This window comes from Lepisosteus oculatus, chromosome 15 (genome assembly GCF_040954835.1).
Source record: "Lepisosteus oculatus isolate fLepOcu1 chromosome 15, fLepOcu1.hap2, whole genome shotgun sequence".
Taxonomy (NCBI): domain Eukaryota; kingdom Metazoa; phylum Chordata; class Actinopteri; order Semionotiformes; family Lepisosteidae; genus Lepisosteus; species Lepisosteus oculatus.
This window is the reverse complement of record NC_090710.1, coordinates 5414848-5429027: the sequence shown is the minus strand read 5'-3', so window position 1 is coordinate 5429027 and position 14180 is coordinate 5414848. Positions and strand designations below refer to the sequence as shown.

The following is a 14180-nucleotide window of genomic DNA, read 5'->3' as shown; positions in this document are numbered from 1 at the left end:
ACCGTACAATACAAAACACCTATAAAAACACAATATATGAAAATGTTGTTATATATTTTGTAAAGAAAAGATGTGAACAAAAATACTTATAAGTTTCTTTTCTAAACTTTTGACCTTACTTTCTGTATTTTCCACATAAGGAAGAGATTTTTACTAAATGCAATAAATAAATTTTACTAAATAAATAAATAGCAGATGCTGCCTACACTGACACAAGTACCAAAGTTCTGTCGATCAGGTGATGGACAATTATTCTGATTATTTTTATATTATTGTTCTATTCAGTGGGGATTTGGGTGTTCATTAGACAGTTTTAATAAACAGCAACACTTGTTAGAAGTAAGAGGTTTGGGGACATTCCAAAAAAAAGGTATTTCTACAATAAATCACACTCCACTGACCCATACTGTACGACTCGATGGACAAATAGATCCTTTAGTTTTCGTGTTGGAATAAAACCAAATTGAATCTAAACCTGTATAATTCTGATTCAAGCTCCCACACATCCCAAACAAAACAAAATATACCCTCTGATGTTACAGAAACCTCTTCCAGACGGACTAGTGCACTAAGCACAGGATTGAAAAACTTACATACAGTATCTCAGCATTTGTCCCGGAATATGATGAATATGGTCAATATTTTGCTACAACTAAATTCACAGTACTCAATATGCCTAGCTGTTGCTTCAAGCAAAGAGTTATACATAAAAAAACACAGATATATACAAAACGTTCACCATGGCAGAACATTAACCAGAAAAGCAAGAATAAAGACATTCAATTGTGCCGTTCATTTGTGAATAGAAGGTAATGGCTGTGGCTGGTCAGGAAACCCTTGGATGGGCACAATTACTGTGTGAACAAAGGCAAACTCTTGTGGGTAAAGCTAACAGGAACACTTCAGTCCCACCTCATGTACTGTACAGTACTGTAGTGAGCTACAATACTACTGTATATGTAACCAATTGCTGATTTAAATTGATATTAATACAACATGACACAATTTAGCTAATGCTCCAGGTGCTTCCATAAAGAACTTTTCAAGGGCCTATCAGAAAAGAAAAAGCTACTCAGGAAAAAAAGCATCTGGAAGCAGTAGGGAGTAACATCTTTTGGCTGCAGTGTAGAAACTTCAAGAACTCATTGCATATAGAGGACTCAACTGCATTGACCTGCTGTCGTACTTTACCAGAAAAGCTTTAAAGTTTATGATTATGCTGTCACCAGGATCCTCAGTTGCACTTTTTCATCACCCAGCTGACAATGAATTAAAAATGAACAGTGATGTTAATTCTCATTAATTATTGCATTATTAATCAAAGGTACCAAGATTAAACAATACAGTACCTGTCTGCAATATTATAGCATGTATAGTGTACAGTACCTATAACACTTTTGCCTTTGCTAAGCTGGAGGCATACAGTATACCTTCCTTGGTGAACTGTGAATGAAATCTTAATTTAATACATCACCTACTTCCCTTTTATCATCCAGAAGTTTCCCATTATTATTCCAGATACATTTTACTGATTTTTTTCTTTTTTATTGTCTGGTTCTGGTAAGGCAAAGAGAGTGATAGTATGCAAAACGTCTGCCCTATCTTTATACGGCATTTTGTTTCAACCATAAAATGCATTTTTTTCTGTTCTTTTTACAGATCTCTTTCTGTTGCACAATCAAAGTGAATGCTCTAGATTCCTTTCCATACTGGTGAACATGCATGCCAAAAATATCTGTTTTGGGTGATCCTGCTGTCAGCACTGACAGTTCAGAATGAAATACACCGCATCAAATGGCACATTTAATTCTCTACATAGCAATCACTTCTGAATATGATTTGTCATGATAAGCCTGTTGCCTTTTCACATATCTTCAGAATAAGACATCTAACTAGAGGCTGTCCCTGCCATATGTCTGATGTGCCTATCATTTTATTTTCAACCTACAGTACATTTATTTTCATTTCTAAGAATACATATCAAATTTAAGAACTTTTTAGAATATTAAAAAAAATCCAACTTTGCCTAGCAACAAATATCTAGACAAGAATGTTTTCAATTGCTTTAATCTGCCCTTAATAAATAGAAAAAAATATTTGACTTATTACACAATTAAGAAAGTTAGCCATGTAGGCATAATTCTCAGTTCAGTAGTTGTGGTTGTTATCTATGAACGGAAGGCTCACTATTGAAATATATTTTGTAGATTAAATATCCATCCATCCATTTTCCAACCACTTCATCCAGTTCAGGGTCATGGGGGAGCTGGAGCCTATCTCTGCAAGCAACAGGCACGAGGTGGGGTACACCTTGGACAGGACGACTGTCCATCTCAGGGTACACACAGACACATAACACATGCTGACAGACGCTCATACCAAGGGCAATTTTTTCAGAAGCCAATTAACCTACCAAGGTGTTTTTGGTCTGTGGGAAGAAAAAAACCCCATCTGGTTATTAAAATAAAATTGACTGTTTAAATAGTGAGTGCCTTTGTTTCATATAAAAGGGACCTATTTGATGTTCTGCATTTAAAGCTGAGGTCTTTTTACAGATCAGCTTTCACTTAATTAAACAAACTGTTTAAAAATAGCCATTCGGAACATTCTGGGACTTAAATCCCACTACTTATCGAACATATTACTGTAGTGTGATGATTCATATACTCCCTGGGACAGAGCTAAGAGCTAAAAGCTTAAGACCTAATTAAAAAGATTTGTCCTTTGCCTTTCTGATTCCCAATCTTGGAATTCCCTTTCCTATTTTCCCTTTTCATTCTTTTGAAAAGCTTTCATTGACCTTAACCTCACAGAACCTGTTCTTTCTTGACTTTAACAATTAATTCAGGCTTTTTAATCAGCTCATTTGATAGGACCAATGTATATCTAGCTGCTGTTGACAAGGCGGCTTGGTGGTTCAGCTGCTGCTTGTTTAAAAAAAATACAGTATTTTAGTTCTATTATTACTACTAGTAACTAGTAATAATATAGGACAATAAGATGTAAGCCTGTATTTTTATTCAGGGCAGATCCGCTTTGTGATTTCACATCATTTACAAGAAATGGCATGATATTAAGCCTAACAGAAAATGTATTAGGCAATATTTAAAACAATAACTGTTAGACATTTACTTAAACTTGAGACGGTACTAAATTGAAGCTTTTTTTTGAATGACTTACAAAGTGTACAGGTATTTCTAAAACACATACTGTACTGTAAGTGTTACACATATGGATCCTTGTAAATGATAGAAATGTTATTCTTTTTAACCGGCCCGAATACCTCACTTATTCAAATTATGGGGGTAATTCAGGCAAAATAGATTGCATAACATTAATGGACCATGGGAACAAGGCATAACACGTATTGCTATTGTGCATGCTCATGCTGTTATCATTCTTAAATCAGCTGGCTATGATTTGAACAGAATTTAGCTTCTGACTTTTCTAGTGGTGGTACTAAATATGTAAACACCCTACTAAGACAGAAATGGATAACACCAAAAGATAATTCCAAAACTCTATAAGAAGAAAGAAGAGCAAAATTAAAATTTAAATAGTTAAAATTTACTTGTAAATAAAATGTGTGCAAAGGCAAGGACCATTCAGCCCATTGATGATTTTCTGGGTTCCTAACTTGCAGGATCCTGTATTTAAATGATTCCCATGAGTCTGGCTATTCCTTGACAGTTGCTTTCATGCATCACTTCCTGTGAATTTCTTGCTATGAACTTCTTGCCTCCTGACCTGTATTTTCTCTTGGTATCCCTGCGTATCATCAAACTACTTCATCTGGCTCAAGTCTGCACCTGTGGTTAATCTCAGCTCATGATTGTATTTTTAAGTATCCTTCTGAAAAAAAAAAGTATACATCCTGCCCACATGAAAGATTGAAGAATTGTGGCACACTAACCTAAGGCAATCTGATTCAAGTATGAATGGATGTATGAATCTGGTCATTTATTAAGCTGCAGTTCTATAAATTAAGCACAGAATCAAAGTCTCTTTCACCTTTTTTGATACAGTACATGACTTAAGAACGTAGCCCTCAATTTAAGAACATTTCAAAGTTCATCCAAAACACAATAGTTTACACAGTTAAAGGTACAGTACTTAATCACAAATGAAAATCTCAGAACCTACTGTACCTTTTGAAAGGGATTTTTATTTAGTGGAAGTACTGTATTTACATATGTTTATCATACTATACATCACTACCATGCTATGCTATGCTATGCTAGTTCAGGTGGGTAGCTGCGTCAGCATGCGTAGGCTGCAAAGGAACAAGTAATAGGTTTATTCCATGCTATAAAGAGAAGAAAGAAAAAATGTCTTCTTCAGGTGTCATTCTATACATATATATATATTCTATACAATAAGGGTGAAATGATGGCACAGTGCTTAGCATTGCAGCCTTGTAGCACTAGGTCCCTGGGTTCAATTCTGGACCTGGGGTGCTATCTACATGGAGTTTCTTTATTCTCTCTGTGTTTCCTTCCTGTGTGGGTTTCCTCTGGGTGTTCCAGTTTCCTCCCGGAGTCCAATGACTACTGGTAGGTTAACTGGGGGCCCTGTTGTGAGTGTGTGTATGTTTGTGTTCCTGGCCTGCGATAGACTGGTTTCCTGTTCAAGGTGTACTGTATCTGTTACTCTACCATGACCCTGAAGTGGATGAAGCAGGTAGAAAATGGATGAATGGATGCTAGTCTATATAATAATATCATTATTGCAGTGCATAAGTACAAATTAAATGCTGTTTAATCAAACAGCCTGAATCTATAGTAACACATTAGTAAAATCACAGAAACATGGCTAACTGAAAATGATGGAGATGGGTTCATCATTTGTGGATACATACTGTTCCAGAGAAATGGTTAAACAGAATAGAGGTGAGGGGGATGTACTGTACAGTAGCTCTGTATGCACAAAAAAGTACTTAGGCTTTTAGAATTAAACCTAGAGAAATCTCAGAATCTATGAGTCAAATTTGTAATAAAAACATTCTAGAGATATAGTTAGGAGTATATTATAGCCAAATGTAGATCTTACTGTAATTGTAATTAAACACCGAATAATGAAACATCTACAGTTTTTCCCCAAAATAGACAGGGAAAAAAACCTATGGGAATCCCAGCTGCAAGAAACTAAAATGATTGGCATGGTTAATGACTACTTTCTAACTACGTTTGTTGGAGCGTCTACAAGAGCAAAGGTTTTTATTGATCTTGTCTTTTCAGGTCCAAAGCTAAAGGGAATATCCTATATTGACAAGATGAAGGGAATTACCCTTGAACAGTATTGAAAACCTTCAAAGGCTTGCGTCATCCCAGTGGGATTCAGTTTGACACTATTTGAAATTTGGTAAAAGTGTATTCACAATGAATTACAGGAGGGACTTCTTTACACAAAAGGTTATGGGAGTATGGAACAAGTTTCACAGCAATGCAGCTGAAGATGATACCCTGGCTTCTTTCAAGAAATGACTGGATGAGATCCTTGGATCAATTAACTACTAATTACCAAATGGGCTGAAAAACTCAATGGCCTCTTCTTGTTTGTAACCTCCTCTGCTTATGTTCCTATTCAATTGGCCTGCTGGTGCAGTGAAACAGAACATTTAATTAAATTAAACACTTCACAAGGCTAAAATGCAAAGGCATTAAACTATCATTATTTATGCTGGATGCAGACAGACAGTAATACAGGCTCTGTTGTAGGAAGTGATCTTATAAGAGGTATCTATTTTAAAATTGTGACAAAAAGCAGCACATTAGTTTAAGCAATAGCTACTGCCTAACCTGCAAGCAAAGATTTCCAAAACTATTTCTAAGTGTGATATTTTATTTATTAAATTCATTTTTTAAAAATGCTTCCTCAAATTCTAAGGGTATTTTTGTGAAGTTAATAAACATAATGCACATCTTAAGCATTCATTTAATTTTGTAGCCACTGTATCATTTTAGTAGTCACAGCAACATCTACAAATTTATTGCTGTAACTTTAAAGACTATTTCTTCATTGTATATTGATTTTTCATAATGCTAACCTCAGTTATAGAGTCTAATTGAGTTTAACATAAGAACAGAAGCTGTAAAAGTATTTTTGTATGATCCCCTAATAAATTCTTTAATAATGCAAATAGAGTAATTTCTTTAGAACAGGGGCAACAGAAGTCATTAATTTTGACCTTTAACCTTATAACAAGATCTTTGCTCATGTAAATATAGTCTACACCTCAGAATAGGAGCTGTAAAATTATTCATTAGTGACGAACAAGCTCCTAAAACCCTGAGCAGAAATGCAGTCTTCCTTGTGTTTTATAGTAATCTCTACTGAAATTGAAAGGAAGAGCTAATTAACAACATTTTGAAAACATACTTTATCAATATATTCTCCAATTAATATACAGTAGCTACTTTATTACTACATGATACATAAATTCCAAGCAAAATACAAACAAGACATGTACAGTAGTTGAAAGCAATTAAAACATGTGTTTAATTATTTTATGCTGTATCATTACAATTAAATCAATTTTTGCTGATTATCCATCCACACATTTTCTAATATGCTTGGCCATACAGGATCATGGGGGTTCCAAAGCATAACCTGGCAACGTTACTAATTAGAATATACAAATATTGTGTTTTGTTTCTTTTTTTTATTTATAGACTGCCCTAAGTAAAGCCACATTAGTGTTATTCAAATTCAAAGATACAGTATGTTATAGTATGCTATTACTATATTACTATTACTACTATAACTACTACTGTAAAAGCAAACTCTTTTGGATTCCTCTAAACATTGGAAAAACACAACAGCTTGCTAACATGTTCACCCTGTATGACTTGGTTCAACCTGAATCTATCAAATTTATAAATACTTTGGTCATTACAAAGGTCATAGCTGGCAAATTAAACAGAAACAACCTGCCATCTGCAGTCCAGTGTTTATGAATATAATTACGCAACCCCCAAACCTACTGTAACACAGGGAACTTTTTCCAGGACCTGTACAACAACACTAGTTTAAAATTTAATCAGGTATTTCCTGGAGGCAGATGGAAACAAGAGTCTTAACCTGTTTCTACATTACAATGCTTGCCCATAACACATCTCTCCAAAAGGTCAAAAACCTGACAGATGAGAATTAAGTTTGTTTAAATGTTTCGCCTTGGGAATCCAAATAACAGTGATATAGATTTAAGGGCAGTGTTTCAGCAGAGGTAAACAAACGGACCGAATCACAAGCAGCACTTCATGGTGAATTCCTAAATTAAATCAGTCAAATGTGCTTATGGTTTACACTGTGGGGTGTTGTGAAGGGTAATCTACAAATAAAAAAAGGAAATAAGCAGAAATTTTCAAGTAATTTTTTAAACAATCACATCACAGTGGTCTATCATCTAAACTATACTGAGATTAAATATTTTTTTTCTTTTTTGTTTTAGCAACTTTAATTCCAAGTTAGCAATATCAGAAATTTCCTATGAAATCCATCTGAGACTTGTACTGGAGCACTTCAAAAGTTAGGCAATTACTGTATGGTTGATTTTATTTCTAAACATAGAAGGGTCTGGCAATAGCCTGTTTATTCGTGTTAATCTTCTGCTCTCTATCAAGCAAAGCCAATCAGGCTGCATCACCATTTTGAAGAATTAGGGTACTCCACAGTGACACTGCAAAATGATTATTAACTGCAGTACCTGATTGCAAAGCATTACAGAAGAAAGAAAGTTGGAGACAGACTATCAATAAAGCATTCTCTGAATTCTGAAAAACAAAACAGGTAACTGCATGAGACAAAAGAAAGATCTTTACACTTACTGTACAAAACCTTTGGCTTTTGTGTCTGAAGTGAAATTTTATGATGCTTGAAAGAAAAAGTGCAAGGAGCTGTCCAAATTTCCTAATCTCCAGTCTCTCTGCAACAGGGATGATATTGTCATCAAACCAGCGGACAAAGGAGGTGCTGTTGTGGTGTGGCGTAAGGATCTATATATCTTTGAAGCCTCTAGACACCATTATCCTTCTTACCAGCAGTAATGAGCTCCCCCAGGAGGCGAACCGGCTCATCATTGAACATCCGCAGGTATCTCAATTTTACTTCCTCCCCAAAATCCAGAAACCGGACACCCCTTATCAGCATGTAACTGCCCAACTACTTACATCTCAGCCTTTCTCTACAGCCTCATGAGACCGCTGGTTGAAGATCTTCCCTCAAACATCAAAGACACCAACCACGTGCTCCAACTTTTTAATGATTTCCAATTTCAGGGCACCGAATGCTACATTTTTACCATGGACATCACTTTACACCGTCATTCCCTATAATGACAGCCTTACAGCCCTCGAGCGCATGCTGGACAAATGCACAGTGCTTGATCCACCCACCCACACCCTGGTACGCCTTGCAGAATTGGTTCTCACACTGAACGCATTCTCTTTCAATAACCTTTTTTACCAACAGGTGAGTGGAGTTGCCATGGGCGCCAGAATGGGACCCAGCTATGCCAATATTTTTGTCAGCTGGTTAGAAGAACGCTTCTTCGCTTCCTACACTGGCTATGTCCCTGACCTCTACAAGCAATATATTGATGACTGCGTGGGTGCCGCCACATGCTCCAACAATCAGCTTGAGTGCTTCCTTCACCATTTCACCAACTTCCACCCGTCCCTCAAATATACAGTTAACATATCTTCCACTACTCTTCCGTTTCTAGAGATCAACTTCTCCATCAACTACCCCCAACTACTCTCCTACCAACTACTCTCAACTACCAACATCAACTACTCTCCACTTCGGTTTATTACAAACCCACGGATTCACAAAGCTATCTCCTGTACAGCTCATTTCACCCCAAACACACTAAAAACTCTCTTCCTTTTTCACAGTTCCTTCGGCTACGACGATTATGCAGCAACGACATCGACTTCGAGAACCAAGCCCTCAAAATGTATTCGTTTTTCATCAACAGAGGATACCCCAGCAATGTTATTGACAGGGCCCTTGCCCGAGCCAAAAACACCCCTTAGACCATTAACCCAATCATGAACTCCCGCCGTAACAACCGCATTCCTTTGGTGCTTCCTTACCACCCCAACACACTTCCTATCCCCAGGACTATTAACCACAACTTTTCCATCCTACAGGATGATCCCTCCATTGCGGCCCTCTTTTCTGACCGCCCCTTCATCTCATATCGCCGACCACCTAATCTGAGTAACCTTCTTGTTCATAGCTTCCTTGACCGCCCTCAGCAACCATCCACACCAGGCAGTTTCCCTTGCAACAGAGCTCGCTGTATCCCCTTCAAGTATACTGTATATCTAACACCACACTCATTCAAGGCCCCTCAGGCCAATTCCGGATCACTCAGATGGCATCTTGTACTGTACCTCCAGCAACCTTATTTACTGTATCTCTTGCAGTAAATGCCCAGCCATCTACATTGGAGAAACAGGAAGGAGACTCGGAGACCGCTTCAGAGAACTCGTCAGGGCTGTGAAGATTAAAGATCTCTCCAAGCCCATTGTTTCTCATTTCACCTCTGATGGCCACGACCACTCTAATCTCTCCGTCTGTGTTCTCAAAGACGGTTTTCCGAACTCATACATCAGAAAGACTACCGAAACCAAAATTATCCTGCAGCTAGGATCACACATTCTCCCTTCTCTTAACGACAGACTACTGTTCTTTTAAATTTTCCCCATTCATTGGAAGTTTCATTTCACACCTCTCTACACCTATTCTGACTTCACACCTCTTGATTGGCCTCTCTTTCTGTCCCCTGCTCCCACCTCTCACTCCTCCTCTCTTCCAGGCTTTATTCTCCTGCTACATTACCTTTGCCTACTGCCTTGTCTCTCTCACACCTGAAGAAGGCTCCACGGCCGAAACGTTGTTGTCTTTCTTCTTCTTCAGCATGGAATAAACCTATTACTTGCTCCGTTGTATTATTACAATAGCAGGGTACTTAGTGTGCATTTATGAAGGCATGAAAAAACTCCAAGAACGATAAAGCTAATTGTAAGGAGAAAAAAGTCCTTTGGATTTACAATTGCTTCATAAAAGCCTTGCTTCTCAAATTAAAAACAACTTTCAAGTACACAGTATTTAGCATTTTATTACACAGGGATAATACAAATCAAGAATACAGTATATATGTGCTACATTCTGAAGTTTAATCCATTTTAATTGCAAGATATTAGGAATTGCTGTAGGAGTGTTTTTCTTTATATTTCAGCACGCTAAGTGAAACAACGTGTATAGTAATGTGATAGTGCAGTGGAAAAGTAGCCTTCCCTATTCCACAAGAATTGTTTTTCAACAAGTCTCAGTGAAGTCATGTCCATTTCACTTCTACTGTCTCTCGATTCTGTCAGATTCTCTTGTGTAAAACGTTGTCAGGCAAGAAGGAGGAAGATTAGTATTGTGAAGATGAGTATTGTGAGAGGTTCTATTGGGTTCTCAGCAAGAGATGAACATACTCTGTCACTCACTTTCCAAATTAATTACCGTAGTGGATTCAGTTTGATCAAAAGGATACTCTTTTGACAGCGATGTATGAGAACTGAATCACATTTCAGGTCTTTGATAAACACCTTGAATGAAGCTTCCACATTCTGTACAGGTAGCTTTCACATAGGACATGGTGTTATCATGAATAAAATGCAATATGTTCAAATAGATTTCTGATACAATGATTTCCTAAATTACAAACAGAATCCATGAAGTTATAGGGTTTGGTTTAAATTGTACTGTAGTTAAAGTTTTGCAATAGAAAACTTTTCATTCTTTCTCTTCAGTGCTTGATAATAACAGCATTATACATTTTACTTATGAGTGTGAGATCAGGTTTTATTTTCCTTTGCAAGATTTCAACATTTCATTTCCTCCAGATAGTGTATTAAAAACTTTTCCACTTTAATGTTAAATTTAACTTTATTTTCAGTCTCTTGCAAAGCCTCAGCTTACAGTCACGACAATTTTTATACGACCTTATTTAGAAATCTACACAATGTACTCCAAACCAAAAAGCTTAAAAATGCTGATAATACCGTATGTAAACCTGTTCAATTTTTAATTAAACAACGGCATAGGTATTCAATCCCTTTCCTATAGCAACTCTAAATAGATTCCTGTGCAAAGTAGTAGTTTGAAAGGTGACAGAATTAGGGTATTGGTATTGGTGTAATCTAATGGGTTTCATTTAAAGAGTAAATGCATCCCATTTCTGTACGTTACCTCAGATGGATATTGAATTTCAAGACAGGACATGAATAGTGATATTACAAATTAACCATCAAGACCAAGGAGCTTTCAAAACAATTCAGTGCTGTAGTGGCAGAAAACCAGAAGCATATTTATCCCTTTTCAGTACAGTGAAGTTCTTGTTAAGAAGTGGAATGTGTCATACAGTACCCAGAAGGCAGCCGTTCTAAACCGAACAGCCGGACAAACCGAAAACTAGTAGGTCTCACGGAACCTATACGTGGAATAGGAGGGTCCTTATGCGTGACCGGAATCCCACAGGACGCAGAGTAGCAAAGGGACAATCCAAAAGACAAAATCCAAAGGCTGGGTCAATAAGGGAGGCAGAGGCTCCGGTAACGAGAGATATCCAAAAACAATCCAGAAGGCAAGGTCAAGAGGCAGAAGCAGAAGCAGAAGCAGAAGCAGAAGCAGAAGCAGAAGCAGAAGCAGAAGCAGAAGCAGAAGCTTCATAACAGGAGATCAGTCAAAAGGTTTGGAAACACACACTGGAGAATACTATGAAAGGCTTCTCAATAGTGAGCATGGGAAGGTGTGCGAAGGGGGTTTAAATACTGAAAGGAAAGGGGTGTGATTGGATGATTGGTTAGGGAGAGAGAATTTGAGGAATCTGATGCATGTGAGAATGTGATGGGTTCAATCAGGGATGAGATTGTGAAGCAGAGGTTCTGGGAATGTAACGTCGTTTGCGAGGGAGAGTGTGGAATGTGACAGGGACAGAACGGAGTTTCTGAGTAAGAGTGTGGGGCGTGATGGTAGGGATGCTACTGTGAAGTCAAAAGTGACTTTGCAAGATTTGCAAAGTTCTATGTCTGAGATGGGCATCACTGTTCATACTGTACATTGAAATTATCCTAATCCTTACACAAAGCTGGCCTGTATGGGTGAGTGGCAAGAAATACAGCAAGTCCCTCCATTCATTTCCTAAATGGCTTCATCCAGTTGTTGAGGTAAAGAAATACATTTAAAAATACTTTTCATAAAATAAACATTTTATGATATTTATCTCAAATCTTACATGAACATATTTAATTTGGGTGGAAGATCACTGTGACAGAGATACTCTTCATCCTGGTATACAGCACAATACCTACAGTACTGTATGTCTGATATTATTGGCAGGAGGTGAATATTTCTGTAAGGCACTGTAGCTCTTCTTAAAATAGGCAGTGAAGCCATTACTTAACAGGGAGCTATCCCTCTTTCTGTTTAATATTTAAATGCTCTAGCTGTTGAAACATTTGGCAAAATGTACAGTGTATTTACAGTACTAAACTCATTCATCACCCAGATTAAATACGGCATTTAAGTTACAGTAAGTAAGAAATCTTACTTGCAAAATGCAGATATTAGTGATAGGGCATACTACATTTTCAGACTCTAAACAGGAGAATATATTACTTGAGTATATTTATTTTCTATTACTTACTTATTTCTATTATTTCGTTCGGTACTGTTACCTAAATAACAGAAATAACAGAGGCAATCAAGAACGTAATTCCTTCTCAAAGATTCAGAATGCAAAAAAGATGAACTGCAAAAAATCCTAAGAAAAGTATTTCTTTTTGTTATCTAAAATATTTGTGTTGTGTGTTTTTTTTTCCATTTAGTCCACACCACTTTTGTGGAAAGTCACTGTAATCAAAGTTCACCACAAGGATTCACTCCTTGTCATCACTCCATTTTCAAATGTATAGAACAGAGCTTCCCTTTATGATAGCATCATCTCAAAACCACCTGCTGGCAGAGATGCCATACTGTACAATATCAGACTTCAAAGATGTAATGCATTGTTATACCGTTGGCAGATCTAGATCAGAAATCATATCTTTGTATTTACCTTTACTATCACATATGAACTGTGACTTCACATGAATCTGCTTATTTTGTCAATTGCCACAGAGAAAAAAACAAACAAGTGGGACTTACAGACGAGATAAAGTATTTGAAAATAATCACATTTTTAAGTAGTTCACAGGGAATGTCCACAGCTACTTTTGCTGATGCTATCAAATGTATACTTTTAGAATCACCTCACTATATTGAGCATCCAAGTTTAATCTCATGAAAATAAAAAAATACCTTCTGATTACAATACAGTAGTTCTATATTTGGACTGCTCTTGTAACAAACATATTATTAAGAAATTGTTCAAAAAAACAATAAAAATAAATTCAATCATTCATTCTTCAAATCCCACGTAATTGTCAAAAGCTCTCTGTTTCCATGAGAATGCAGACATTATTGTCACTTTAAATCCAAGGACTAGCATAACACATATTGTCACATAATCTTAGAACATACACTGTAAGCACACAACTTCATTTAAAATAATTTCTGAGGCCAATCTTATTTTTTATTTTAAAAACACTTATAAAAATGATAAGATCATGTTCTTATACTAGCTTTGATGTTCAAGCCAATGGTTTCTGTTAAGAGCTTGTTCTGAACTGTTCATCCTTTTAAGATGTAATTTAATTTTATTTTAATTTTATTTTAATTTTATTAACCGAGCCTTCATTTTAAGGAATTACTTATCCAGAGAGAATAATTTAAAGGCCATAGCATTTTTCTTTAAATTACCAAACTAGTTTTGTTTTTTCATGGTGACAGTCACACGAATTGAGAATCATATAATTGAAAAAGCAGAACTGTATCAGAAATGATAAAGACTCAAAGCATTACAGCACATGACCTAACCCTGCATTTGAAATATTAAATATGAAAAAAATTGAAATATTTGGTAAAAATGTGCTTATTTATAGTTTCCATGTTTTGTTTTTCTCAAGTGCCAACCTAAAACATGGGTGAGATACAATATATTATAACATCTAAGAAAACATAAGACAGGACTAAATACTTTAGGAAATTGTGGGTGATGTTACTTACAGAACCAAATCCATGAA

The 14180-nt window shown here is 36.4% G+C and overlaps 1 protein-coding gene across 6 annotated transcripts in view; it reads right to left on the bottom strand.

The window, feature by feature from the left end:
- The window catches only part of nalcn (sodium leak channel, non-selective), a 158016-nt gene that overhangs the window by 90202 nt on the left and 53634 nt on the right, over positions 1-14180 (bottom strand). The window lies entirely within an intron of this gene.